This window comes from Coptis chinensis, chromosome 2 (assembly GCF_015680905.1).
Source record: "Coptis chinensis isolate HL-2020 chromosome 2, ASM1568090v1, whole genome shotgun sequence".
NCBI classification, from domain to species: domain Eukaryota; kingdom Viridiplantae; phylum Streptophyta; class Magnoliopsida; order Ranunculales; family Ranunculaceae; genus Coptis; species Coptis chinensis.
In genome coordinates, this window is record NC_141457.1 from 26,844,862 (window position 1) to 26,871,016 (window position 26,155).

General features: G+C 36.3%; 1 long non-coding RNA gene and 2 pseudogenes across 1 annotated transcript; all 3 read right to left on the reverse strand.

Moving 5' to 3' along the window:
- Positions 1 to 15,909: 15,909 nt before the first annotated feature.
- On the reverse strand, positions 15,910 to 16,509 carry LOC147515578 (large ribosomal subunit protein P2B pseudogene; annotated as a pseudogene).
- Positions 16,510 to 17,604: 1,095 nt separating this feature from the next.
- LOC147515579 (auxin-responsive protein IAA14 pseudogene) lies at positions 17,605 to 19,569 on the reverse strand (annotated as a pseudogene).
- Positions 19,570 to 24,701: 5,132 nt separating this feature from the next.
- On the reverse strand, positions 24,702 to 25,148 carry LOC147515580 (uncharacterized). Its single transcript, XR_015213467.1, has 2 exons — positions 25,094 to 25,148; positions 24,702 to 24,928 (listed from the first exon to the last, which is right to left on the reverse strand). It is a non-coding gene; the product is annotated as an uncharacterized LOC147515580 (long non-coding RNA).
- Positions 25,149 to 26,155: the final 1,007 nt, after the last annotated feature.

Genomic DNA, 26,155 nt, shown 5'->3' on the forward strand with positions numbered 1-26,155 from the left:
GTTGTTCTTCCTATACCTAATGACAAAGACTGGGGGAAACCAATTACTCAAGTTCTTGCTTTGAAAGTATAACCACGGTTAATTTAGATACATGATACTACATACCTTTATTTTGCCTAAAACGTGTCTTGCTTTGTACTTGGGCGTCGTCGTTGTTCGCTCTCATTAGAACTGACCAATAATGATGGTAGAAGGTGTTCTTAATACTTAAAATGGGGAATTCCTAGTTGAAGTAGAAGTTGGTAGTTGTATCTAGTTTATTTATGTACCTGATTGAAGAAGAAGGTGAGAGTTGTAATTTGGAGTTACCATGAAAGTAGGTTTGATTTATTTATGTGATTGAAGAAGAAGCGCTATAACGGTCGTAATCTCAGATCCGATAATGGCCTTTTTGATCAATGGTCATATTTAGGTAAGGGTCATTTTCGTCATGCATTTTCACAAGTCGGTCAAACAAAGTCAACTAGCTATTTAACTGACAGAAAATTAGAATATGGGGGGTAATCCGAATTAAATTATTATGTGGGGGGTATCACCAAGCCAATCTTCAAAACTGGGGGCAATAACTAATTTACCCTTTTTTGTTACTTCCAAAACATTTCGGTGATATAAAAAGATGAAAATATTTGATATTTCTTCTGATTTTTTCAAAATTGGACGACATTTACAGGTTTGGGGATGTGATTATAATTTGAAAATAAAAGAAGGAGAATTAAACAAATGTGGGGAGAGGTTTCTAATTTTCAGCACCTCCTTCTTTTTTTGGAGTCTCTAATATTGCATGGTTTGGAAAATAAAAGAATATGGTGAGGAGAGAGAAAATGCGCGAGTTATATATATAGTGCAGACTGCTGGCTGGTTAGTTAGAGGAAATATGTACATGCAATACTACTTCGACGTTAATAGCAAGCAACACCTTATATCGGAAAACTTGTAATCTAGATTTATGTTATACTTTAGCAAAATGCACTCTCGACCATTAGAAACTTAAGATGGCTAGTGGTTTGTTGTTCAAGCATTGGGCTTAAGATGAAATTGTGAGAAGGACCATAGTACAAAATATCGCAGTATGTATCAATTTTTCAATTTGATACATTATAAATGCCTCAAGTGTAATTACTGTCGAAATATCCACAAATTAATATTGCTATATAATCACAATATCTTGATATTTTAAAAATATCACGATATTTCTAGACCTTTCATCGTATCATTACAATTGCGTTAGCACTCTTCAAATTCTATTCTTCATCAACATTTTCACCTAGGTTAAAAACTCTTAACTCATAGACTCAATTAATTATCTTCTCCATTTAACCTCAATAAGTCAAATTTTCTCTATCTTTTAAGAAAATTGGAGTTTGTTGGTTAAAGATAAAAATTAAGGTTTGTAGACGAAGAGATAATATTTCATCTATGAAGCATGGCCACGGACGCGGACACTGACACATGCATATCTTAAAAAAGTAGGACGCGGACACAACAAGGATGCGAATATTAAATAAAATTTTAAAATATATTTGTATTTATGTAGCATTAGGTTTAGGGTCATATATCATAATTTATCAAGATTCAAAACCACAAGAACAATAAAAAGAGTGGTTGTTAGGGACGAGAGACTTTTGGAGGCGATTTAATTATGAAGTCTGTTTAGTTGTTTCGACAGGACCCAACAATTATTAGGTCGTCCAAATTAGAATTGTTCTTTTGGGCGTTTTTATTTATTTCTATTCCATTCTAGTCCTAATATGTGTCCATGATGTGTCCATGCCGCGTCCAAACTGTTGTGTCACATGGGACGCGCATGTGCAACATCGGACACGCGTTCAAGCTGCGTCTGCGTCCGACACCAACACAGTAAAATTTTTGTCATACTTGTCCGTGCTTTAGAGTATTTCATGGAAACCATTTTCTCATTCTCATATTTTATTTTATTTTCATTTTTCTTTAAATCGATCTTGATATGAGATTACAAGATTTAATACACTTGAATAAATTCAATTCTTTTTTCCTTTTTTATTTATTTATTTATTTATTTTTATTTATTTTTTTAAATTTGGATCAATCACATATATGTTAATCTTTTAAAACTTTGTTTTCAATATTTTAGGTTTTACCTTTTCTTAATCTCAATTTCCTTTTGTGAATCAATCTTATTTTTTTGATAACTGTTTTGTAAATCAATAACTTTCTTATAATAGATCTTTTTGTTAATTTCCATATAAATCCTTCTAAAGGAATTCAAATAATTTCAGTTTTCTAGTTTCCATATAGATCTAATTATTTTTTTTATTGGGTTTACATTTTTTTGCTAAAAGGTAATTGATTAATAATAGAGAATAAGAGTTACATGGAACTGAAAAACAATTAGAAAAGAGTAGCTAAGGAAAGGTAACAACAGCAAATGTGTATCTTTCCTAGTACAAGAGACTCTAGTTGACAAATGTGAAATACGTAGTATAGTGGTTCTCTAAATTCCTCATGAAAGGAGGTCTGGAGTCCCACCACATACTTTCTCCCTGAAGAAGAGCAGTGATAAGAGCCCAAAACTGTAGTTTTAACCCTTTAATAATATCATATTTAGACCAATTATGTGATTATTAAATAAGAGTTAGTACTGTTTACGTGCTTTTCAGGCATTGGGGTTGAATATGAGAAGAAATATGTCACTTTTGCGAGATAAAGGAGCAAAGGTTGGTTGTTAAGAAGTTCTGTGATTAAAGGCCAAGATTCAAGGAGAAAAAACCTTTTTAAAGCCTAGTCAAAGCTGAAAAGTCAAAGTCAACATGGGCAGAAATAGAGCAGAAAAGTCAATAGAACTTCTGTAGGCCGTATCTTTGGACTCAGACCTCGGAATTGAGCTTATTATTTGTCAAAATGACCGGCTCGGAAAGAGCTTTCTAATGGTCTAAGCATTGACCCAATTAGAGGAGACAAAGTGGACGAAAAGGCTATTGCAGTAATTTTCAGCAGAGAATCCCTTTTTGGACATATGTAGTTAGGTTTTGGGCTTGATTTCATAGCCCAAAACATGGCTCCAAAGCCCATGCATGAAATTGTAGACCTAGCCCTCGCCTATATAAAGAGGACTAAGGCATAACTCTTAGGTACTTAGACTTAGACTTAGATATAGCTCCTAGATTTTACTTATTTATTAATTCATAGACTTAGTTAATTATTCAGTACTTAGTTTTTAATATAGTTTTCAATTCTTAGACTCTCTTCCATTAGATTAATAAAGCCAAGTTATTGTTCTTCATTATGTCTTATTCTTATTTCTCTATTAATGATAGTCTAATGAATCTGAGCTAAACCTCTATTAGAGAGGTTTGATGAAGCTTTGATGAAGACTTGATGTGTTAGTTAAAATAGTTGTAGTACAATATTCCACTCTAGAAGGTAGTTAATTTACCATGAGAATGAGTTTCAATTGCCTCACAAGCTAATTCTTAGTTGGTAGAGATTGCCATGAATAATTAGGGATTAAAAAGACCTAACCTTTATGTGAAAACATAAAGATTAGGGTTGCAACAAAATCTACACTAGCATATTAAGAATTAATCAAAGTGGAATAAAATCCCCCTAATCCTTTCTCCATAGTCACTTCTTAGTATTTAATTGCTATATTATAAGTTAAAAGATCTTAATTAGTTCTATCACCATATTAGTATAATTACAATCCATTACTCTCATTAATTTTGTTAGAATTAATTAAACTAGTGAAACTTACGTCTAAAACAACTAAGAGTAGAACGAATTCTCTACTTCACATATTGCACGATAAACGAGGGTAGAATTTTGATCATAGAGTAAATTCAAGCTTTTACTTATTCTTAGCATAATTAGTTAAGAGTAGGTAAAACCATAGTTTTTACGTTTATCAAATGGTGCCGCTGCCATCTTAGTTTTGTTTAGATTCATTTCCTTTAGTATTTTTTATCCTACCAAAACCCCATTAAACCCACCTACCTTTGTTTGGTTCTAACTGTGTTTGTTTAGTTCATAAATTAATTTTTTTTCGAAATACTACCTTGAGCGTGCCCGCGCCCTAGGTACTTTATTTCGGGAGCGTGCTCGCCCTAATGTTACTGGAATTCGTGTAAAGCAAGAGTGCGCCCGTGCCTTTATAAGCCTGTTTCCAAGCGCACCCGCGCCCATTCTGACGAAAGCCCGATTTTCACAGGTTAGTTTCCAACTCTCTTCGTTCAAGTTATTCAGTGTTTCCAACTTCTTAAATGCACTCAGATTGCGTATACAAGACGTTATTCAAATGCGTGCCAAGGAGGCATTCAGGTACTCCTTCTTCCACTCCTCGCCTCTTTTGTCAGAGGAGTTTTTAATTCTAGCATATCAGGGTTGTTTTGACTGTTGTTCGTGTTTCTTTAATATCGGACTTAGCCTTGCATGAGATTAAGGTCTGGCAGAAAAAAAACCATCTAACGTGATCTATCGTAAACGTCAACGCACACGCCTATCTAGAATACCACACACTACACCTGCATCAATGGCTGAAGAAACATAGACTCCTCTCTCTGATTTTTACAAAGCCTTGAACAATAGCCCTAAGTCATGCATCGTTCTTGCAGACCTAGTGGGGGATTTTTGAATTCCCGCAAATATATTTAATTTGTTACCGGTTTTCATGGGTTAGACCACGAGAAGCCTTATCAGCATATGCGTAGGATTGAACAAGTTCTTACCACATTTCATCATCCTACCGTAGGTTCAGAACAAATTAAACTTAGGGTGTTTCCTTTCACCCTAGCCGATAAGGCAACATCTTGGTTAACTGTCCAATCGCCTAATTCTGTGGACTCATGGGCCAACCTCGTTCAATTTTTCATGGAACAGTTTTACCCATCGCTGAAGACATATAAAATACTTCAAAAGATTCATTTCTTCCGCCAGAATCCTCATGAAACCTTTTCAGAGGTCTGGAATTGTTTCATAGAGATTCTCATCGAGTGTCCACATCATAACCTTGCGAAAGACACACTTGTTCATGCCTTTTTCAAAGAGATTTTACATCACCATTAAGAGGTTCTTGATATAATAACTAGGGGTAGTTTCCTTAGTAAAGGTGCTTCAGAGGCTTAGAGGTTTTTAGAAGATCAATCTAAGTGTCAAAATAACAGGGGGGGGGGGTAATGATATCCCCCGATCCAATAATTCTTCTTCCACAGTTAAGGCTGCCAGTATGTTTGAGGTTAAATCTGATCCAGAGCTTAAAACTTTAATCGAATAATCTTTCACTAAAAAGGTAGAAGCTATTTCTGTCTAACAAAAGCCTACTCCTGTCATGAACGTCAACTTTATTCCATGTAATTTATGTTTGAGTCCTGAGCACCGAGACTCCTATTAGCCTCTAGACTATGAACAACCATCCACACACCCGGACAATGTTTGTTCCATTAATAGCAAACCTAACGTACCTTGGATACAAAATCCCAACTTTAGTTGGAGAAATAATCAACAAGTTACACCTCCAGGGTTTAATAATCAAAATGTTAGGCCAGCGAACAACTACAACCAAGCTCCACCGAGACAAGGACAAGGACAAAGTAATTATAATAATTATAATAATAATAGAGGTATCATTCCGATTAATAACAACTATTGTAACCCACCTGTTAATAATCAATGTGAGATAGTTCTTGTCACACCACCTGTGGCCACAACACCTTCACAACTGGATTGTTTCGAAGCCTACATGCAAACTAACCAATAGATTTTACTTGCCATACAACAATCCATACAACAGTTAAACCAAGATAAAGCCCAACAAAAAGGTGTGTTTCCAGGTCAAGCTATACCAAATCTGAAAACGTCAAACACAGCCTTTGAAGTAACTGGTAATTCTAGTAATGAAATTATAAACATAGGTGAGTTAAATGCCATCACCACTCTCCATTCTGGCAGGGTGGTTGATAATGCCGTAACTATGCCCGTTGTTACCCCACCAGTGGTCATTACAACTGAAAATTTACTAGATACCGAAGTAAAACCTGAAGATCCTACTCATGTAGAGGAACCAGTTAAACCGCAACCCAAGAGGAAAGCATCCAAGGTTAAATCTCCTATTGATCATTATGCTAAGTATAGAGAGAAACCACCGTTTTCCCAGAGACTAGCCATGTTAACTAAGGATATGAATTTTGATGAGATTAGGGAAGTTTTTAAAAGTCTAATGATAAACCTACCTTTTCTTGAAGCTATTAAGAAACTACCACAACATGCTAAGTTTCTAAAAGAGTTGTGCACTACTAGGTGGAAAATAAATATACTAAAAGACGCCTTTTTAACTGAACAGTTTCCAACTCTATCTGAACATAATGGAATCGTTAAGTACAAGGACCTTAGTCGTCCTACTGTACAATGCACCTTAGGGGATACCCACACGACGACTGCGTTATTAGACCTGGGGGCGAGTGTTAACTTACTCCTTTATTATCTATATAAACAAATAAGTGTACAAGAGATGCAACCAACTAAAATGACATTGTAATTAGCTGACCGTTCTATTAAGTATCCTAAGGGTGTTGTTGAAAACGTGCTTGTTAAAGTTAAAATTTTTTACTACCCAGCAGACTCTGTTATCCTAGACACAGAAGTTGCTAACGAGTCTGTTCCTATCATTTTAGAGTGTCCTTTCTTGGCAACTGCCAACGGGCTCATTAACTACCGCGATGGTTCGATGTCCATGTCTTTTGGCCATCTTTTTGTTAAGGTAAATGTTTTCAAAATGATGAAACAGTTACCCGATATGTCTATAGATGGAGAAGTTCACATGATCGAGAGCTTAGCTCAAGATTATTTCGATAACATATTTCCTGATAATCAGATGCGCAAATTCCTTTCCTTTGGAAGTTCCGACTCCGACGCTTTCATCCCCACACTAGTAGATACCCCTCTTATGGACGAAGACGAAGATCATAATTTTGACTCCTTGGACGAGATTGATGACTATCTCAAAGATGCGGAGGAATACCATAATCATGTGGATGCGACCAAGCTAGATGAGGAATTTGACGAGTTTCTTCAAGCCTGTGATGATCCACCCTCTCAAGAACTACCTCACATACCACCCGACCATCACCCACCTGAGCCAATCCCTAAAATATTCCAATCATTTACCACCACCTCGATTCCCCACCCTCCACCTTTTTGAAGGAACCTTGAGTCTACACTTAACCTTTTTGCTTCTCCTGTGCTTCATGACTCCTTAAACTCCTCTGGTAAGGACATAATACCCAAGAAAGAGCCACCTGACATTTTTATTTTCAGCTGTGCGATTATACCAACCCACGCCACCAATGAGTTTTGTGCTCAACCCACATTCTCATTTTTTCCATTCCTTCCTTTTGAACCTAGCTTTTCCATATCCCACATATCTTCCACAACCATCCATTTTTTCACAATCATTCACTTGGCCAAATTTTCATTGGGGAAAAAAGGTGAAATTACCTGCTAGGTTAGGTTCTAGATCTACCAGTATTCACTCTCATTCTGCTACACCACGTCATAGGACATCTTGGTGCTTGATTCTGGTGGGTGGTGAGTTACGTGTTAATTATGTATGGACAGACCTGCAACTTTTTAGATTGTTGACATATGGTAAACTGCAAGTTACTAGATGTTTTAGATAAAGACTCGAGTATCTGACTATAAAAGACTCATTTTATTCTTCGGTATACTCCATTCCAATCTTATATTATGGGAGTGCACCATTCGGGTAATTGGGCCCTCCTTTTGAGTGTGTGGCTATAAGTACCGGATCCTAAGTCCACGTTTAACATAAATCACGCTTTCCACTCTTGCATGTTTTTTCGGTTTTTGAGTCATGTTTATCTATGGAGTGATTTATGTCTTTATTATTTTATTATTTTCCTTATATTATATTTATTCATAAAAAAAATAAAAAATATTAAAACTATAAAAATAGTAATCTAGCAAGTCTCGGGAATTTGACTTTAAAAGACCCACGTGTTTAAACAAATTTTCTAACCATGTTTTCAAAAATTTGTTTGGGGGTGGAGTGTTGGTTTTTCCATTCTTGATCGCTCAACTTCCTATTCTTGTTGTTTATGATGTTTAGTCGTATTTTGATTCGGGTTGACACTATCTATGAATTTAGATTTCTTTTGATCACATAACTTATGTCATTTACGTACTTCAAGACATTTTCCATTTTCTTATATGTCATACATGGTTAGATTTGATTTTTTTTATTATAGATAATTGGATTGTACTCTCTTTGCTGATCATTTTCGTAACTCATTCGCAAAAATCGAACCGTTAACGAATCGGGTATTTCAGTTTTAAGATATACGAGGCATGGGACAGGGTGGGTATTATCTGTATTATTTTGGGCTTAGGCCTAACAAATTAAACCTTACACGGTCACGTGCCCCGCACGTGACACCCTTTTAAAACCCCACACGTTTTGTTCTTTTTCTCCATGCCTCCATCAAACCAAAACTCAAGAACAAACCGACCTAGAAAAGATTAAATGTGCACGCCCTCGTGCCTCAACCAACAAAAGCGCGCCCACACCCTAACCTCCACACAACCCCTATTCAAATCTCGATTGAGTGATTCATTCACTAAACCCCTCTTTGTATTAACCCCAATTTTCGAAATCCAAACTCAATGGCTCCTACACACCCAAAGATTCTTCCAGAACAAGTTTTTGCTTGGGCACAATTCTCACCCTTTTACGGTAATGAGATGATTAGTAGGAAGTGGCAAAGTTTGTGGTATTTGACAGATGATTTTTATCACACCGATTTGGTGTATAATTCTTATAAGAAGAAGGAGACTGAGGGTCATCGATTTTTGTGAAGGTGAGTGGAAGTAGGAGGGAGTTGGATACAACTGTGTTGTCTGAGATTCTTGGCATTGAGCAAAGGCCACTCGTACTCACAATGCAGGAATCTCAGTTTGGTGGGATCGGTCCCTTGATGAAGGAGACTATTTTGGAAGGACAGTACAATGCTGGCTCGCATTGTGTTCGACAAACGTCTTTGAGAAAGAACCAGTTGGCTGTCGCGCAGTGGGTTGGTTGGAATATTACTAGCTCCACAAAAGTGAGTGACATCAATACGAATTGCCTGCACATTCTCTAGATCCTTCAAAAGAAGAGGTATGAGTTTTGTATCCTCAACTTTTTGCTAAGTGAGATTAGATTAGTTGGTGTATATACCGCCCCTTTACCTACATTGATTACTAAGATTATGATGCTATGGGGCTGTGTTCCGAAGGCTGATAGGATTAATTTGAATTTGCATGAGAATGCACGGATTTATAAGGAATGTATTCAGAAGAAGTGGAATGTGCCTGAGATTTTGGCTGCTGAAAGGGAATTGGATGAGGAGGATGAGGATGACACGTCATAATTTGATGCAAGAGCTTTGGAAAGGGCTACTACGGATGTAGCCCGTGTCTCCTTACTACATCGTGGCCTGCAAACTCTCCATACTTAGTATGCGGTGATTTAGACGAGGCAGGATAACATTATCCATAACCAAACCGAGCTTCAGAACAATTTTCAGCTGCTAACCGATAGTAATAAGGATCTCCACGCTAACATGGAGATTCTCGTCCAGCGTGATAATGAGCGTGGGGAAACCATGAATGCATTTATGGAGCAACAACGCAGATTTCAAGTAGAAGTTCTACGACGATTGCCACCTCATGAGAGTTCTTCTTCTGATGAATCTGGGAGGCATGAGTGTCGTCGGCGCAGAACGGATGACTCTGGCCCATCCTCGTCTCGTGGCTAGTTTTATTGTATTATTATTGTGTTAAGATTTTTTTCCCTACTTTTAGTAGATTTTGATTCCGAATTATTTAGTTTAGTAGTTAATATTGAATTATGTATTTGTTATTTTAAATTTGAAGTTGTTTTACATTCAGGCATATGCTATGTTTTGTATCGTGAATTCCACCCTTCCAACTTGTTTGGGGGTGGGTGGACTTATTTATTTAGCAATGTCTCTAATCATATCCACGTTTTTATTTTGAAATCTTATTGCCTGCTTGATAATGATCGGTTTGTGTGAGTATGTTGCTAAATTGGTGTAGCTAGAATTAGCTAGTGTTGTTTGGTGCAACCTCAAGGAGTAGTAATTAGATGATTGCTATTTTAATTCCAGCCAAAAAGCTATTGGTTTGGTTTTGGAGTATGCATTTAGTCTATTTCTATTTTGGATTTAGAATTTTTTTTTTCCAACTTGTTGCCTTAACTATTTGGGCAACTTGTGGAACTTAGAAACTAGTCCTCTATAAATACAGGGTTCACTCTCAACTTAAGACCACACCTCTCAACTTTGTAACTCTCACTTTTAGTTTCACTTTCACTTCAGAGCACTTCTTATACACGGAGTCGCTTTATTTTATTTTGCCTATACTCGAAGGCCATGCGCCTGATATCTTGGAATTCTTGTCAAGCCGAGGCTTAACGCCTTCACCTCATCACAAAGCAAGTTATAATTTTTTTTTGGGTTTTCTAAGGTTACTTCCAGGAGTTCTAGAGTGTGTTTGTTTGATATGAAATCACCTAGAATCATTCCGGAGCAGTCCTTCAAAGATTTGTTCGCAAGTGACATGTATGGATCTTGGTTCTGTGACTTGATTATATAGGCAGGATGGCAACCTCTAATGATAAGCTCTGATTAACTATACTCTCCTGCACTTACAACTTATTTTTATGATCATTGTAAGTTCTTTGAAAGACCGGATGGAGAACAAGTGTTCTTTGTCATCATTGAGGATGACATAATGGACTTAACCAAGTTCTTATTGGCTTTTGCTCTTAGACTGTTTATGCCTGCTGAAATCCAAAACTCATGCGGCTATTGGGTAGATAATATGTACATCTACAACTATGAGTTTTTGCATGAGACCTATGGGGCAGGAATTTTCTGTGTAGAGGACCAAGGGCAATATAACGTAGCCCTTGGTAGCTTGTCCCTTAACGAGGGCACTGTTATATTTTTTTATCATGCTAGATATCTTAGGGGAATGACATTTTTATTCTGCGAATAACCCACTTGTAACTTCTTCTTTGCTCTAGCTACGGGACATATGCTCTATGACCTTCCCCACACCTTAGTTTCTAGTTTAGCATGAGCCTATAATATGAGGCATAAGTATCTTCTTATGCCTGTCTTAGTTTGTCGAATAATGCTATGTTTCTTTCCTGAGTTTTGTGCTCGCTTCATGGATTAGGTTGGGGTTGACATTATGAGACCCACCAATTGCATAATACGCTCATTCCGTGCAATGACTTAGCCGGGGTGGAGGCTACAACCTAATTGGGTTACCCCTTACACCCCATCTGACCAAGTGATGCTTAACAGGTTAGCAATTATAGATGATAAATGGCGTGAGGCCTGACAAATTATCATGATGTGGCAGGATGCCAAGGAACCTCAAATCTTTATTGAAGAGGAAGACAATGCTTAAATGCTGGATATGAGATACGTTTTACTTTTTGTTCGTGTCTGCATATGTCCCAAGCAATTTAATTTTTGTTATCCCCATAATAGGTGGAACTCATATAGAGTTGTGTCTGTTTTTATTTTATCTATATTAGTATCTTCTAAATTTGTTTTGCAGGTGCTCTAAAATTTTCATGCGTTTCCATGGTATTTCCTACCCTTCTTATTTCTATACTTTGATGACAAAGCATGTTTTTGTTTAGGGGTGGCATAGAAACAAGCGAAATTTAAGGCACCTATTAGGATATATATATATTTAATATGCACTTGTTTTCTAATAAAAAAATTAAAAAAAATTAAAAAATATAAATAATAAGTATTTATACTATGCACTTAGGAATATTGGTACTGTTTCTTTCTCCATGATGATATTAATCTAGAAGTTTCACATTAGCTTTTAAATTAGAATAGTTTTTAGAAATTTAGGTTAATATGTAGGTAATAATCATTCCATCTTTCCATAAATATATTGCATGAGAATTTAGGCCCTTTTTGGATCGATATAGCCAGAAATTCAAACCTATATGAAATTATTTTCCGCTAGTCGCCCCTTTGAGCCTTTCTTTAGCATTTTCATAAACTGCAAATCCTTTACCCTTTTACAAAAACAAAACAAAATAAAAATCAGCCAACCCATTTTTGAATGAGTCTGATAATAGAGATGAAATGAAGAATAGATGAAAAGAGAAAGACCTGTGAAACCAATAATTTGCTAGTTGCTTCAAATAAGAAAAGAAAGTTTACATCCAAAGAAAAAAAAATGTTAGAACTCCAAAAATAGAATCAAAGGAGTCAAAAGCCAAAAGAAAAAGAAAAAAAATGGCTAAGGATGGAAACAAAGTGTAAAAGCAAAGTAAGAACAATATTTTTCTCTAGTTACATAATATGAAAACTCTATTATCTCAGACTTGTCCTTTCGAATATCCATTTCCTTCATTCTTAAACCATCTCCTAATCCCCGCAACACCTAATAAAGACCTCTAGATCAATTAGGAATAGGTTAGTGTGGTAGTAAGTGGTAGATGTGTTTGATCGACTTCGGTTTCCTTGTGTGTCATTAAGATTGTAAGGTAAAGTGTGCCTACTGTGCACTAGAGTAAGCGAAACTTGAGTGAAAAAATCAGAGTGTTTTTGTCTTGACATATATGTGAGGACCTACTTAAGGACGCTATTCCAAAGTTTCAGAAATAGAACTGTTATTGCATTTCATAGCATATTTCATTATATATATGTTTATCCATAAATGATTGACTATTATGCACGTATTAGCTTAGGTTTCGAATTGATCATTATGTATTCATTGCTAGTGAGATGTATAGATATCTGAGAATAAATTAGGAAAAAATAATTTTATTTCTTAGTCGTTGTAGTATAGATGAAGTTTGTGAGTACCCTCTCTGGAAAACTCTCACGAGGCTATAACTCGTCCACTAGGGAATTCTTAGTGGTTTAAGGCTTTATTGCATATGGTCAATGCAATCGCATTCGGCGAAACAGGACTAGTTAGAACTCTATTTTTGGTCACTTATATTAATTTCTAATATTTACTTGAGGACAAGTAAAATGCTGTTTGGGGGTGGTTTGATAAGAGCCCAAAACTGTAGTTTTAACCCCTTAATAATATTACATTTAGACCAATTATGTGATTATTAAATAAGAGTTAGTACTGTTTACGTGTTTTTGTATATTTCAGGCATTGGGGTCGAATATGAGAAGAAATATGTCACTTTTGCGAGATAAAGGAGCAAAGGTTGGTTGCTAAGAAGTTCTGTGATTAAAGGCCAAGATTCAAGGGGAAAAAACATTTTTAAAGCCCAGTCAAAGCTGAAAAGTCAAAGTCAACGCGGGCAGAAATAGAGCAGAAAAGTCAATAGAACTTCCGTAGGCCGTATCTTTAGACTCAGACCTCGGAATTGGGCCTATTATCTGTCAAAACAACTGGCTCAAAAAAAGCTTTTTAATGGTCCAGGCCTTGACCAAACCTGAGGAGAAGAAGTGGACGAAAAGGCTATTGCAGTAATTTCTAACAGAGAATCCCATTTTGGACATATGTAATTAGGTTTTGGGGCTTGATTTCATGGCCCAAAACATGGCTCCAAAGCCCATACACGAAATTGTAGACCTAGCCCTCTCCTATATAAAGAGGACTAAGGCATAACTCTTAGGTACTTAGACTTAGACTTAGATATAGCTCCTAGATTTTACTTAGTTATGAAATTCATAGACTTAGTTAATTATTCAGTACTTAGTTTTTAATATAGTTTTCAATTCTTAGACTCTCTTCCATTAGATTAATAAAGTCAAGTTATTGTTCTTCATTATGTCTTCTTCTTATTTCTCTATTAATGATAGTCTGAAGAATCTGAGCTAAACCTCCATTACAGGGGTTTGATGAAGCTTTGATATGTTAGTTAGAATAGTTATAGTACAATATTCCACTCAAAAAGGTAGTTAATTCACTATGAGAATGAGTTTCAATTGCCTCACGTGCTAATTATTAGTTGGTAGAGATTGCCATGAATAATTAGGGATTAAAAATACCTAACCTTTATGTGAAAACATAAATATTAGGGTTGCAACAAAATCTACACTAATATATTAAAAATTAATGAAAGTGGAATAAAATCCCCCTAATCCCTTGTCCATATTCACTTCTTAGTATTTAATTGCTATAGTATAAGTTAAAACATCTTAATTAGTTCAATCACTATATTAGTATAATTACAATCTATTACTCTCATTAATTTTGTTAGAATTGATTAAATTAGTGAAACTTACGTCTAAAATAACTAGGAGTGGAACAAATTCTCTACTCCACATATTGCACGATAAACGAGAGTAAAATTTTGATCATGGATTAAATTCAAGCTTTTACTTATTCTTAGCATAATTAGTTAAGAGTAGGTAAAACCATAGTTTTTACGTTTATCAAGCAGCTCCATGTTGCGCACAACTATCAGCTCCCAAGTTAGTCTCTCTCCATATTGGAGTGACATTGATCCATACAGCTGCATCCTTCATCCTTCGCCACATATGCTTGAATCTCCAATGCACAATATTATTTTGTAAAGCTTTAACCACCGAGGAGGAATCACATTCCACCCATATATATCTCCAACCCATTTCCAAAGCTTTTTTAATGGCTTGCACAATTGCCATTGTTTCAGCCAAGTAATTAGTCGTTATGCCCATTCCACCTGCTACTGCCCCCAAAAAATCCCCCTTATAATTTCTGAGGACCAAACCCCATCCCGACGTTCCTGGATTTCCCCTTGAGCATCCATCAATGTTAATCTTAAGAATTCCCGGAGGAGGTAAGAGCCAATAACATTCAAAGATTTTGGGGGATTTACAGAGTTTGTGTTGAAGATTAAAGCATTTAAGTACCTTGAGATCGTGTATTGAATTCTCCATGTGACCTAATGACTTGTGGTGGGCTCTTATTGTTGCTCTCCTGATAAAAAAAGGTCACTTGCTTGAAGCTTGACTCCTTATCGTCATACAACACCTTGTTTCTATTCTTCCAGAGGCTTACCATGGGTGTCAAAGAGCATGCTTTCCACATATCCAATATTAGTGAACTGTAGTACTTACTCTGTTATTGCACATCATTAAAAGATTCCAACTCATTCTGCATGTTGAAGATTCCCTTTGCATATTTCCATACTCTTTGAGCGAAAGAGCATTGGAATAGGACATGAGCCAGAGATTCCACTTGGTTTAGACAAATGCAACATCATGAGGCGAGCTGAATTTTCCTTCGTTGTAACAGATCATCAGTTCGAGCTGCCCCATGTGCAAGCTTCACTACAACAAAAGGGGTTTTTTGCAGCGCACTCTTTTGCAACGCCAAAAAATTGTTGCTACAAGTCACCAATTGCAACGCCTCTAGGGGCTGCTAAAATTTCACCGTGTTATGAGTTTGAATTTATCAATTGCAACACCTCGTGCATGACAACTAGTGTAATTAAATTTTTAGAAAAAAATAAATGCAAATTTTTTTATTGGGACTTTATCAATTAGGACGCCACTTTCGCTGCTAATGTTACAACTTATAATTTACCGCGCCTTCTTCGTTGTTACAAGGTTGTACCAATCTAAAAGGGGTATTTGGTATATCCTTTATTATGACGAGAATGGTGTTGCTCTTGGGCATTCTTAAGAGCAGGGTATTTTCATTTTTTTGGCGCTCGAACAAAAAACAAAAAACTAAAAATTGAAAAACCATAAACACTTTCTTTTCTCAAACTTTTGCTCCAACCACCAAAGCAACAAAATTGACCACACTTTATTTCTCTCTCTCTTTTTGCAGTGAGTAAGTTTTTTTTTTCTATCTCTTTTTTCGCTTGAGAAGCTTCAAATTGTGGGTGTATTGCAAAGCCTAATTTTGGTTTTAGGTTTCCTTCAAAGCTTCGACTTTTGGGTTGAGCTTCAAAAAATTTCAGGTTGCCTTAATTATCTTTGGCTCTTAATTTGAATAAGTCAACATACTTTGAGTACACCAAGGATATTTCAAATTCATCCCATCAAACTCCTTTCTACAAAAAAGTTTAAAACTCAATAACTTCCTCAAAACATGAAAAGCAGATCTACCCAGCAGACAGTGAACACCAACATTTCACCAGCATCTCCGACTTCTACAAAGGATGTGTGGTCACAAACCCCTCAATCAAAGAGACCAAATCCCATGTCATCGTCAGACACCTCTGCCTCTACAACCTTCTCTTCTTTCTTTGATTCAAGAAGAAGCAGTCTTTGTGGCACCACCACCACCGAGAGTAATTCACAACAACGGCAGCCACCACCACTAGAAGGAACTGAAGCCAACTTTTCCCTTCCAGATGCAATCACCTCTGTTATGTCCTTGCCCTTGACTTGCGATAGGAGAAGCTCAATCTTATCATCATCAGGATCAGCCCCAACGAAGGCAAGAATAGTCTTGATGTGATCGTGAAGGTTTGTTGTTTCCACCCAACAATGCAAGCAAATATGTGGCGACCACCTTCATTGTTTTTTTTTTTCTCCTCTCAAAACAAGCTTTTTCTCATTTTGGCTCTTAATTAATTTATCAGGTTAGATGCTGAAATTTCTATTAGAGGAAAAAAGTTTGATGTTTTAATTTTTCAGGTTCGTATTCTTCTCATTTGTAATTGTTTGATTATAGATGGTTTTGATTCTTTCCCAAATGGTGTTGTTTTGATGTTCCTTTGTTTTTCCCCTCTGTTATGATGTTCCTTTGTTTCCCCCCTTTAGTAAAACATAGCTTTTGTTAGTGGAAAATTTGTTGTTATGGGCCATTTTAGTGGAAAATTTTCCTTGATTAAGTGTTGTCAATTAAAGTAATTAGATCTTACTTCCAAAGTTCTATGTTCCATAGTTGCTACTAAATTTGCTCCCGACTTATACAGCTCAACCTCTTTTCTTTACCATTTTTGCACAGAAGTAGGATTTGAATTTTTTTTCTTTACCATGTATTGTATACAAACCTTTAAGTTAATAAATACATTAATGGAATGTTTGTGCCATTTGTTTGGTGGAATTTGTTTCACCTTGTTGTAGTTGTAATCAAGTGTTCCCTCACTTCTATGAACTATGAAAAATATCACTAGACTGTGTCCAAACCTTTGAGTGTGTACTTGTTAATCTTTAGAATAGGAAAAATATCACTAGATTGTGTCTAGACCTTTGAGTGTACTTTTTAATCTTTAGAATAGATAAAATTCAGTTTCGTTGCTCCTTAAATTTTTGTGTGGCTGTACTATAAGTTATGGGTTGATAGTTACATTATGAGATATTCTACTGGGTAAATGTTTGGGTTGATAGTTACATTGCCTTATCGGTAGTTCATTTTGTTACGTGGATGTAGTGGTTGGATTGGTGTTAAAGTTCTAAATTGTACGTAGGTTAGTTTATACTTGACATGGGGTAGGTTGCTTTTATACTAAAGTTCTATGTACGTACAGTAGTTGTAACCTGGAATGTTTTAAACACACAAATGATGTTTGCTTCATTTTAAATGCTAACACAGCCAAAGCCAACACTACTCTAGATCTTATTTTGGCTAGTCTTAGAACTTGCCTCAACATTTTTTTTTTTAAACTTGAAACTGTCTCCAAGGATAGCTTAAGTCTACTTATCCAGTTCATGCAGCAGCAAACCTTCTTTTGATATCTTAAATAATATATGGGATAAGAAATAGTCTTTCTACTTTTAGACTCCTATAAACGATATTACTATTGGGTTAACGGTCACCTTAGACCGCCTTTCACTTCACATAATGTTGATCCGATCCATCTGTTGGTGGCATTGGTGGTGCTGCTAGTTCCGGCTCTTGCATTTCTCCATGGCCCTCGGGGCTAAGCCAATTGCCTCGGAACCTTTCATGATTCTTAGCCTCCTACAGGAGTCGGTGAACATGTCCCATGGAACGTCACCAACAAGCATCCAATCACCGTCCTTGTCTTCATAAGTGAGCATGCACTCAGAACCATGGAGAAGATCCATCAGTCTACTCTCAGTTAGCCCATCTCTGCCTGTGACGGCATGAGAACCGCACTGCCCAATGGTAAAACAACTGAACATCTTCTCAAGTGCAGTTGAAAGTTCCACATAGTTGGAATATGTTTTCAGATCAACCTTCCTTAGGTATGGAGCACCGTCCATGCTAACTTTCACATACAAACACCACGACCCGATTTACCCTCAAAGATCACCGCTATTCTTATTTGGATTAGTAGCCATAGTGTTCTTTCGGAAGGACCGAATCGGTGGCCATCCTACAACCTGAGCCTTTGAAGGAGGGGAACGATCACGAGCAGAAACAAGCTGAGATTTCTTTTCTTGAACATTAGCTGAAACAACAACAACATCTGAACTAGTCACTTGGGTAATATTATTATTATTATTATTATTATTTTCCAACACCCCAAGAGATTTCCGCCAAAGATTATTTCCAGCTCTAGGTGAGAACAAAACACCACCTTTACTCAAATCTCCATCTAAACCACTCCATTTTCCATTACCATCAATAGCATCAGAAAAACCTCTCTTTGTTCCAAAATTCTTGGCCACCCCAAGTGATAAACCACTCATATCTTCAACCCCTTTCACTGAAAGTGAAAAATTAGTAGTAGTAGTTTTTCTGTCTGGTGGTGATTCAGAACCAAGTAAACCAAGTCTTAGTTCAGTGTTAGCAGTCTTCTTCTTTTCATCTTCTTCACCACTTGTAAGAGTTGAACATGAAGATGCTGTTGTTGTTGAGCCTATGTAATCATGTTCCAATGAAAGTGAGCTGGTTCCCCTTTGTTATAAAAAAGAGGAAGAAAGATATCAAACATTGAGATTAATAAACATTTGAGATGGATGGTGGAGATTATCTGAGTCAGCATGCACTAAAAAACTTTAATTTAGACTATTCGTGTTTTGGTGGTTCCCATGTTGTGTTGCTGTGGACTTTTGGTTTTCTGATTTCTTTCCCCATGTTTATGTCAGTAAATAGTTCTGGTAAAAACTAAACTTATATGTGAGTAGTCCAATCTTCATTTTCTGATGGTAGAAACTAGTGTTAAACTTATAGCTAGGTGAGTATAAGCCCTAGTCCCAGTTACATTTTCTGATTTGACCTCTTTTTTTTTTGTTGACTTGACTTGGTGAGGAAGAATCTGCAGAGTTTCTCCAAACCCGATGAGGTAGGTTTGTCTTATTAGTTCTAGTGTGTTTTGCTTTTTAGTGGACGAGCTCCTAATCCTTATAGTAAAATTATAGGTGGTGATATTCTTCATTGCACGCATACATGGAGTACCGATTCATTTATGTTGTGGATGCTCGAGATCCATATAGAGATCAAATGGAGGGTCGCGATCAGTGATCATGCAGAACTGAAAGCTATAGATCCCTATATCGCTTCTTCTTATGTTGTAAAATATATTTCCATCTCTGTAATGCCTACTCTCTTGTATTTCATAATAAATCAGGTCCCCGTACATGGATAGAAATGAATATTACGGGAGGAGAGTCAACTTCAATCTCATTCAGTTCCCATTTCTTTTACTCACAATTCTGCCCTCATTACTTTCTTTTTTCACTATGTTTTAATTCACAGTTGTGGAAAAGATTTAGGGGAGATGACAAGCCTCCAGCACATTTAGGCTGTTTTATAGCTTGCCCTGATATATATTTTATTTAATGCTAGATAGGAGATGAGACATTTATAATTGCAGCACTGATGGCAATGCGCCATCCCAAGTCAATCGTACTATCTGGTGCCCTTTCCGCATTAGTTGTGATGATGGTAAGATTTTTGTGGTCTAGGATTCCTTCCACTGATTTGAAAGAATTTCACGTTTAGACTTTTTGTTCTTATGAAAAAGGTACTATCCACTGGACTTGGTAGAATTGTGCCAAATTTGATATCAAGGAAACACACAAATAGTGCTGCTACAGGTAACAATTTATCTTTATACTAAAAATAATTTTTCTCTATAGGCTTACTCTTATTAAAATTCCATGTCATTTTAAGCTTCTTGTTGTTGGAGTTTCTTTTACTCATTGGTTCACAAATTTCTCATTCAGTAGACGTGTTTTAGTACTTGTATTGGGTAATGCTTCTGCTGTATATTATGTAAACTAATTGAGATTAGCATCTTGTAAACTTATGTTAGTCGATTCCGGCTGTAAATCAACTAGTATATGTGTTTACTCTGTACCACGTACATGCGTGCTCTTACTACATAATTGTGTATGGGATGTAAATGTATGCAATGTGTTTCTATAAAACACGAGTGAAACTCCACTCTAGTATGTAATGACACTGGACAAGTTTAGTTCAGCTTCTGGTCTGTGTGTGTAATACCCATCAGTTTTAAGGAAATGGTATGCCTGATCATCCACACCCCACTCTTATTTTATGGGAAACCTTCCCAAGTTGAGTACTTTAGATTTACATGTTTCTAACAGTGCAAGTACATCAATGTAACTATAATGCTCAAATAATTGCCTTAGTCCTTTGGTGTAAGTATTTCTTGAGACAGGATGGGTAGCCTATGGCTGTTGGCATGTGTACCCATCTTCACTGAATATATTATCTGTTATTTACTTATTTATTTTACCTTGGTTTACACTACAATTCTTTATGCATTCTTTGGGTTGAGGCTGCTTTATATTGTATGGAGATCAGATTCAAAGGCATCACAGAAAAAGGAAATGGAAGAAGTAAGTTTTCCTTTATTTTTCTTTCTTTTGCACTTTCATGTATTCGGATGTACTTGTACTTCTGCTTCTGACAAGCTTAAACAAGTATCTCTCTCTTCTTGTCTGTGTTTTTTACTCATGACTTTAATAGTAAGATGGTAGGAACTTCTTAATATTTAGCTGAGGAAGTTAAGATTCTTGATAGTCTTATCCCCTAAGGTTGCAACTGGTAACTGTTAAGGTTTTGAAGGACAAAATTCACCTCTTAGCCCTTGGATGTCAAATTATAATGGATAGTCTGCTACTCTAATCAAGTAACATATTATACTGATACTCTAGGTTATAATACCTTTTATCTACCTATATTACTCAATAATTCTATTAGCTACATTAATTGAAGATACATAATACTTAAGGTTCTTTGGAGATGATCTAGTGCTTATGAACCGCATTTTATTATTTATGCAGGTGGAAGAGAAACTAGAGACACAGCAAGGGAAAACAGCTAGCATCTCGTCCTATATAGGTTAAATATGACAACCACCTTTCTTTTGAGCCACCATTATTATACTAGAACAATTAGATATATTACCAGATAAATTGCTTTATTAAAATGCAAAAGGCTGTTGGTGTTAATTGTACTTATGAAACATTTCATAGGGATTAGCATGTGTTTATTACTATATCTATATGGAGATTCAGTCGGATGATGTGAACCCTTTTGCAATAAAACTACTGGAATGAGGATTAGTGGCCCTCAACCTTTTTGGTTTCTTTTGATTCAGGTCCCATAGTTTTTTTATACTCGTATTTAAGGAAGCTGAATTCTTTGTTTTGGTTTTGTTCATAAGAATTTACAACTTCTATTAAAAAAGCCAACTAAATGACTATGCTTGTTGTTTATTAAAAAGCTCATAAACTTGATATGTATGGTTTTGTTCTTGCTCATATGTGCTATTCTTACTTGCTCACTCATCTGATTAATTGATCATGTGATTATGAAGGCCTTACCTATCACTTTCGGGGATCGTCAAGTTTACATAGAGGAAAAGAGAACTTCAACTAGAGGTAAGTGGAATTCTTATACATATAAACGCATGGGTGCCTTTTCTATAATCCTATAATCTGATATAGTTCATCTATTTGCTGCAACACCAAGTCCATGAGAGATGAATGACTGTATGAAGTTATCAAGAAAATTTTGGACAGTCCTAGATTTGTAAAAGTGGTGTTTTTGTTTCTAAAGTATTTTGAAGTCTTCTAGAATATAGCTCGATTAATTAATCTTTTCACGTTCGGCAAGTTCTTTTTTATCTTGATAGATCATTTTGTTGTCGTTCGGTGTATTGTGTAAGGTATCGATTTTATGAAAAGAAAAACAAGAAAGCCAAAAGAATTGCTTCCCAATTTGATGAGTCATGCTCACCTAAAGCTCCTCGTCAAGGTAAAAACTTAAACCCCACTCTCCATTTTCTCAATTTTCAACTCGTCAAGTTACTATAAGGTTTTCTTTTTATGCACCGATTTTATGTAATCATTGTTTATGTCGTCGAGATATGGGAGTAGACAACAAATGCTTTATCTTTAAGGAGGGGTCAAGTATTTAATTAATTGCATGAATTTAATTAGTAAGATTGTTTTTCTGAATGAATTTAATATTTCTGTATTGGTAATCAATATCAAGTGGATTGTTTGTACTTCTCCATGTGATTTTATCAACTTCCCCTGCTTGTAACAGTTGAATTTGATGAGGCGTAATGACGAGATGAATTGACATAGTAAATAAGACTTGTAATCTATAAGCAAGAATTGGGTGGTCCAGTTTAGATATAACTTGCATATTATAGGTGCATAGGTTTGAGTTGGTAAAAAGGGATTCACATGCATTGCTAACTTGAGTGTGTATTAGGTTTATTAATTAATGATGTTTCAATTAAATATATTTATGTGACTTTTTTTCATTCATTGTACCAGATTGGTCGAAACTCGAAAGTAGTAGATTGATGAAGAAACTTTGAGGGGATGCTGCTCAAATCGTCATATTATAGAGCAATTTGTCTAAATTTAATTGATCGTTGTTAAGATTATGTGAGTGATGTTTTTGCAAAACATAATTAAGTGGATTTTTTAAGATCTTTTGTAATGAATGATTTTAGTTAATGAAATACATTTTGTTACGATTTCTAGTGATCGAATTTGTTATGGGATTATTGTTTTCTCTATAAATTGTATTGGTTAAGATTGTACAGGTATATGAATGACACAATTTGCCATGCTAAATGTGTCGCCAATGAAGAGGTGCTTTAATTAGGATTTAATATCGTTAGTAATAGTTTTGGTGTGGCTAAAAGCTATAAACACCCTTTTTGCAACGCTCTAGATGTAACTGGTGACTTAAACCTTTTGCAACGAACAAAGTGTAGCTAAAAGGTTGCTATTTGCGACGCCTCAAAGCGTAGGTAAAGATACACATTTTGCCACGCTTGATGGTATTGTTACAAGTTATCTTTTGCAACGCCAGGCGTTGCTAAAAAGTTAAAATATTTTTAATATCAATTAAATTTGAAAAATAGAAGTAGCAACGAGGATATAATAGTAGCAATGACCAATGGCGTCGCAAAAGACTGGGAGCTTTTGCAACGCCATACATTGCGTCGCAATTTATCTTTTGTGACCCACTTTTTAGCAGCGCCTTTGCGACGCCCTATTTGGCATTGCAATTGGTCTATTGCAACGCTTTTTAAGACTTTTAGCGACGGTATATGGCGCTGCAGAAAACCCTTTCTGTTGTAGTGCTTCCATGCGATACCTTGTGTTATGGGAATGACTTTACTATTCCAAATGAATTGACACCATGGTGATTTGGCATCTTTTTTCCTGATTGCTTCATGCGCCGCTGACACTGTGAATTGCCTTGTGGTAGAAGCTATCCAGATTCGGGAATCTTCTTTAGAGCTATCCGGCTGTGGTATTGAAGAGATTTCAATTCTAAGCTGTTGTAATAATTGAGTCATTTCAGGAGAGAACTGCTATCTATCATCTTGAATATATTCACAGAGTCTTGATTGAAATTTCATGATTTCCTTTCTTTTCTCTTGGAAATACTCACAAATTGGCTTCTGCATTAACCAATTCTCCCTTCAAAGATTAATAGATTCTCCATTACCAACCACCCATCCTATCCATGTAAAGGGGACATTTCGATAAGGACCAATTTGATTCCTTTCCAGACTGTTGAGGTTTTGTAACTGGACCACCACTACAACAGAAAGGCTCAATTGCAACGCCATCTGGTGTCGCTACAAGTACGAAAAAGCGCTGCCAATGATCAATGGCAACGCCAATGTGGGCGTCACAAAGGCGCTGCAAAAAATTGGGTCACAAAAGCTAAACGAAGACGCAACAATTGGCGTCGCAAAAGCTTGAAGGTTATTGCAACGCCTTGTCCCATTGCTATTACTTTATTAGCGTTGCTAAAGTATTTTGCCAAACTAAAATGATTTTTAAAATATTTAAACTATTTGTAGCGATTGGCGTTGCAAAATGTTCTTTTTAGTCGCGACCGCTAAGCGTTGCAAAAGGGTTACTTTTAGTTGCACCCTCAAGGCCACAAAAGAAGCAAAGCATTAGCTACAGGTCTTTGTCACAAAAGGTTTAAACCATTAGCTGCGCCAAGGGCGTTGCCAAAAGTGTGTTTTTAGCTGCCCCTAGGTCTTTGTCGCAAAAGGTTTAAACCATTAGTCATTTTGCGCCAAGGCGTTGCCAAAAGTGTGTTTTTAGCTACCCCGTTAGTGGTTTTAGCCGCACCAAATGTATGTGTTGGTAATTGTTTTAAACACATTTGCAGCACCCTAATTCTTTTACAACGAAGCTCGGCATTGCAAATGGGTTTACTCATATATATAATAGGTATTACGCATTATTTTGAATCATTTCAATTTATATAAACCTGCCCAATACAATTTATGATTAAACTAAAAACACCGATCAGATGTATTCATTCACAATAAATTATAGCAAAATATATTTTATTAATTAAGATCATCCAAAATCATTATTTGAGCATCCATACAATTAGTCTCTTCCAATATACTGAATTACAAAATTTTCAAAGCCATCAACTAAATAATATTAGTTCTTCAAAAAATAAGATTTTGGCCAAATTCCCATAATCTGCCGATTCGAACAACATCCACCCAAGTTTTCTTTATCAATATACCGCCAACCAATCTGCCAATCTGATAAAAACAACAAATTGGAAAAGAAAAGAGACATTAGTAAGTATAATTATCCAAATTAAAAGAAGATTGAAGCAAAAATGCAAGTAATCAATGCATGGGAAATATTTTTATGTGGTCAAACCTGGGGTCCCATTGGATATAGGACATGCTTGTGAGACATACATTATCAGTTGTACTTTGTTGTTGCTTCCTTCCAAAGCAGCTGCAAGTACTACTTTTAGATATATATATACGCAGAGAAACAAAAACCAAGCATCACATAATGGAGCTACCCACTTTGTAATATCTCTTGGCAGAAACCCAAGTTGAATATAATATGGTCCACAAAACAGTGCATTACACTTAAAAAAAGTTAACCCAACATCCTCATAACCTAAAAAGAATAAGTCCCACAGAATCTAGTAAAAATATCCAATACACCTACTGCAATGGAAACAGATGGCAAGGCATTGCATTATGGTCTTGAACAGTAAAAGAAAACGAAAAGATAGGAAAAAAATGGTTTAGTGAATTTTCCATCGAAGAAAAATATAAGCTTCAAAGGAAAGCAGCCACTGCAAAACCATTCTCTAAAGTAACTGGGAGAAAAATGGTAAACATGGAAAACCTTCCCAGGCTAGAATACATGAGTGAAACTGTTTCAAGCTACAACTCAAATGACATTAAGCCTTGCTTGTTGCAGTTGCACCTCATAACTAAGAACACTGTGGCCCTATCTTCCATAGGGATGATATCGACCACTACCACCACCTCCATAGCCCCCTCTATTGCCATAAAATGAGCTTCGGTGCGCCACCATAGCCTTCGCCAAGACCGGTGTCATAGCTGCTACCATAACCACCAGCAGCACCACTACCATATCCTCCATAACCTTCTCCTCCTCCACCATAAGCACTCCCTAAATCGTAACCTCTACCATAGCTTCCGCCATAGCGACTTGAGTATCCTAGAGAAGTCTCCCCTATTGTAACCTCCAAAACTGCTACCACCATATCCTCCATATGCACTACCTAATTCACCACTTTCGGAACGATCCACGTCAAGACTAGCAAAGCACCACGGGCAAAGAAGCCCTCCATCTTTCTTTCCACCCGAGTAGAAAGTACCCTACTCCCCCGCCCATAATGGTCCCCAATGTCATGATCCGGCCTGGTCGAACCCAATCATGATAGTCCGTTTCTCCCGTATGAGCGTATCAAACAGAAGACCTGCTCCGGCCTCGAG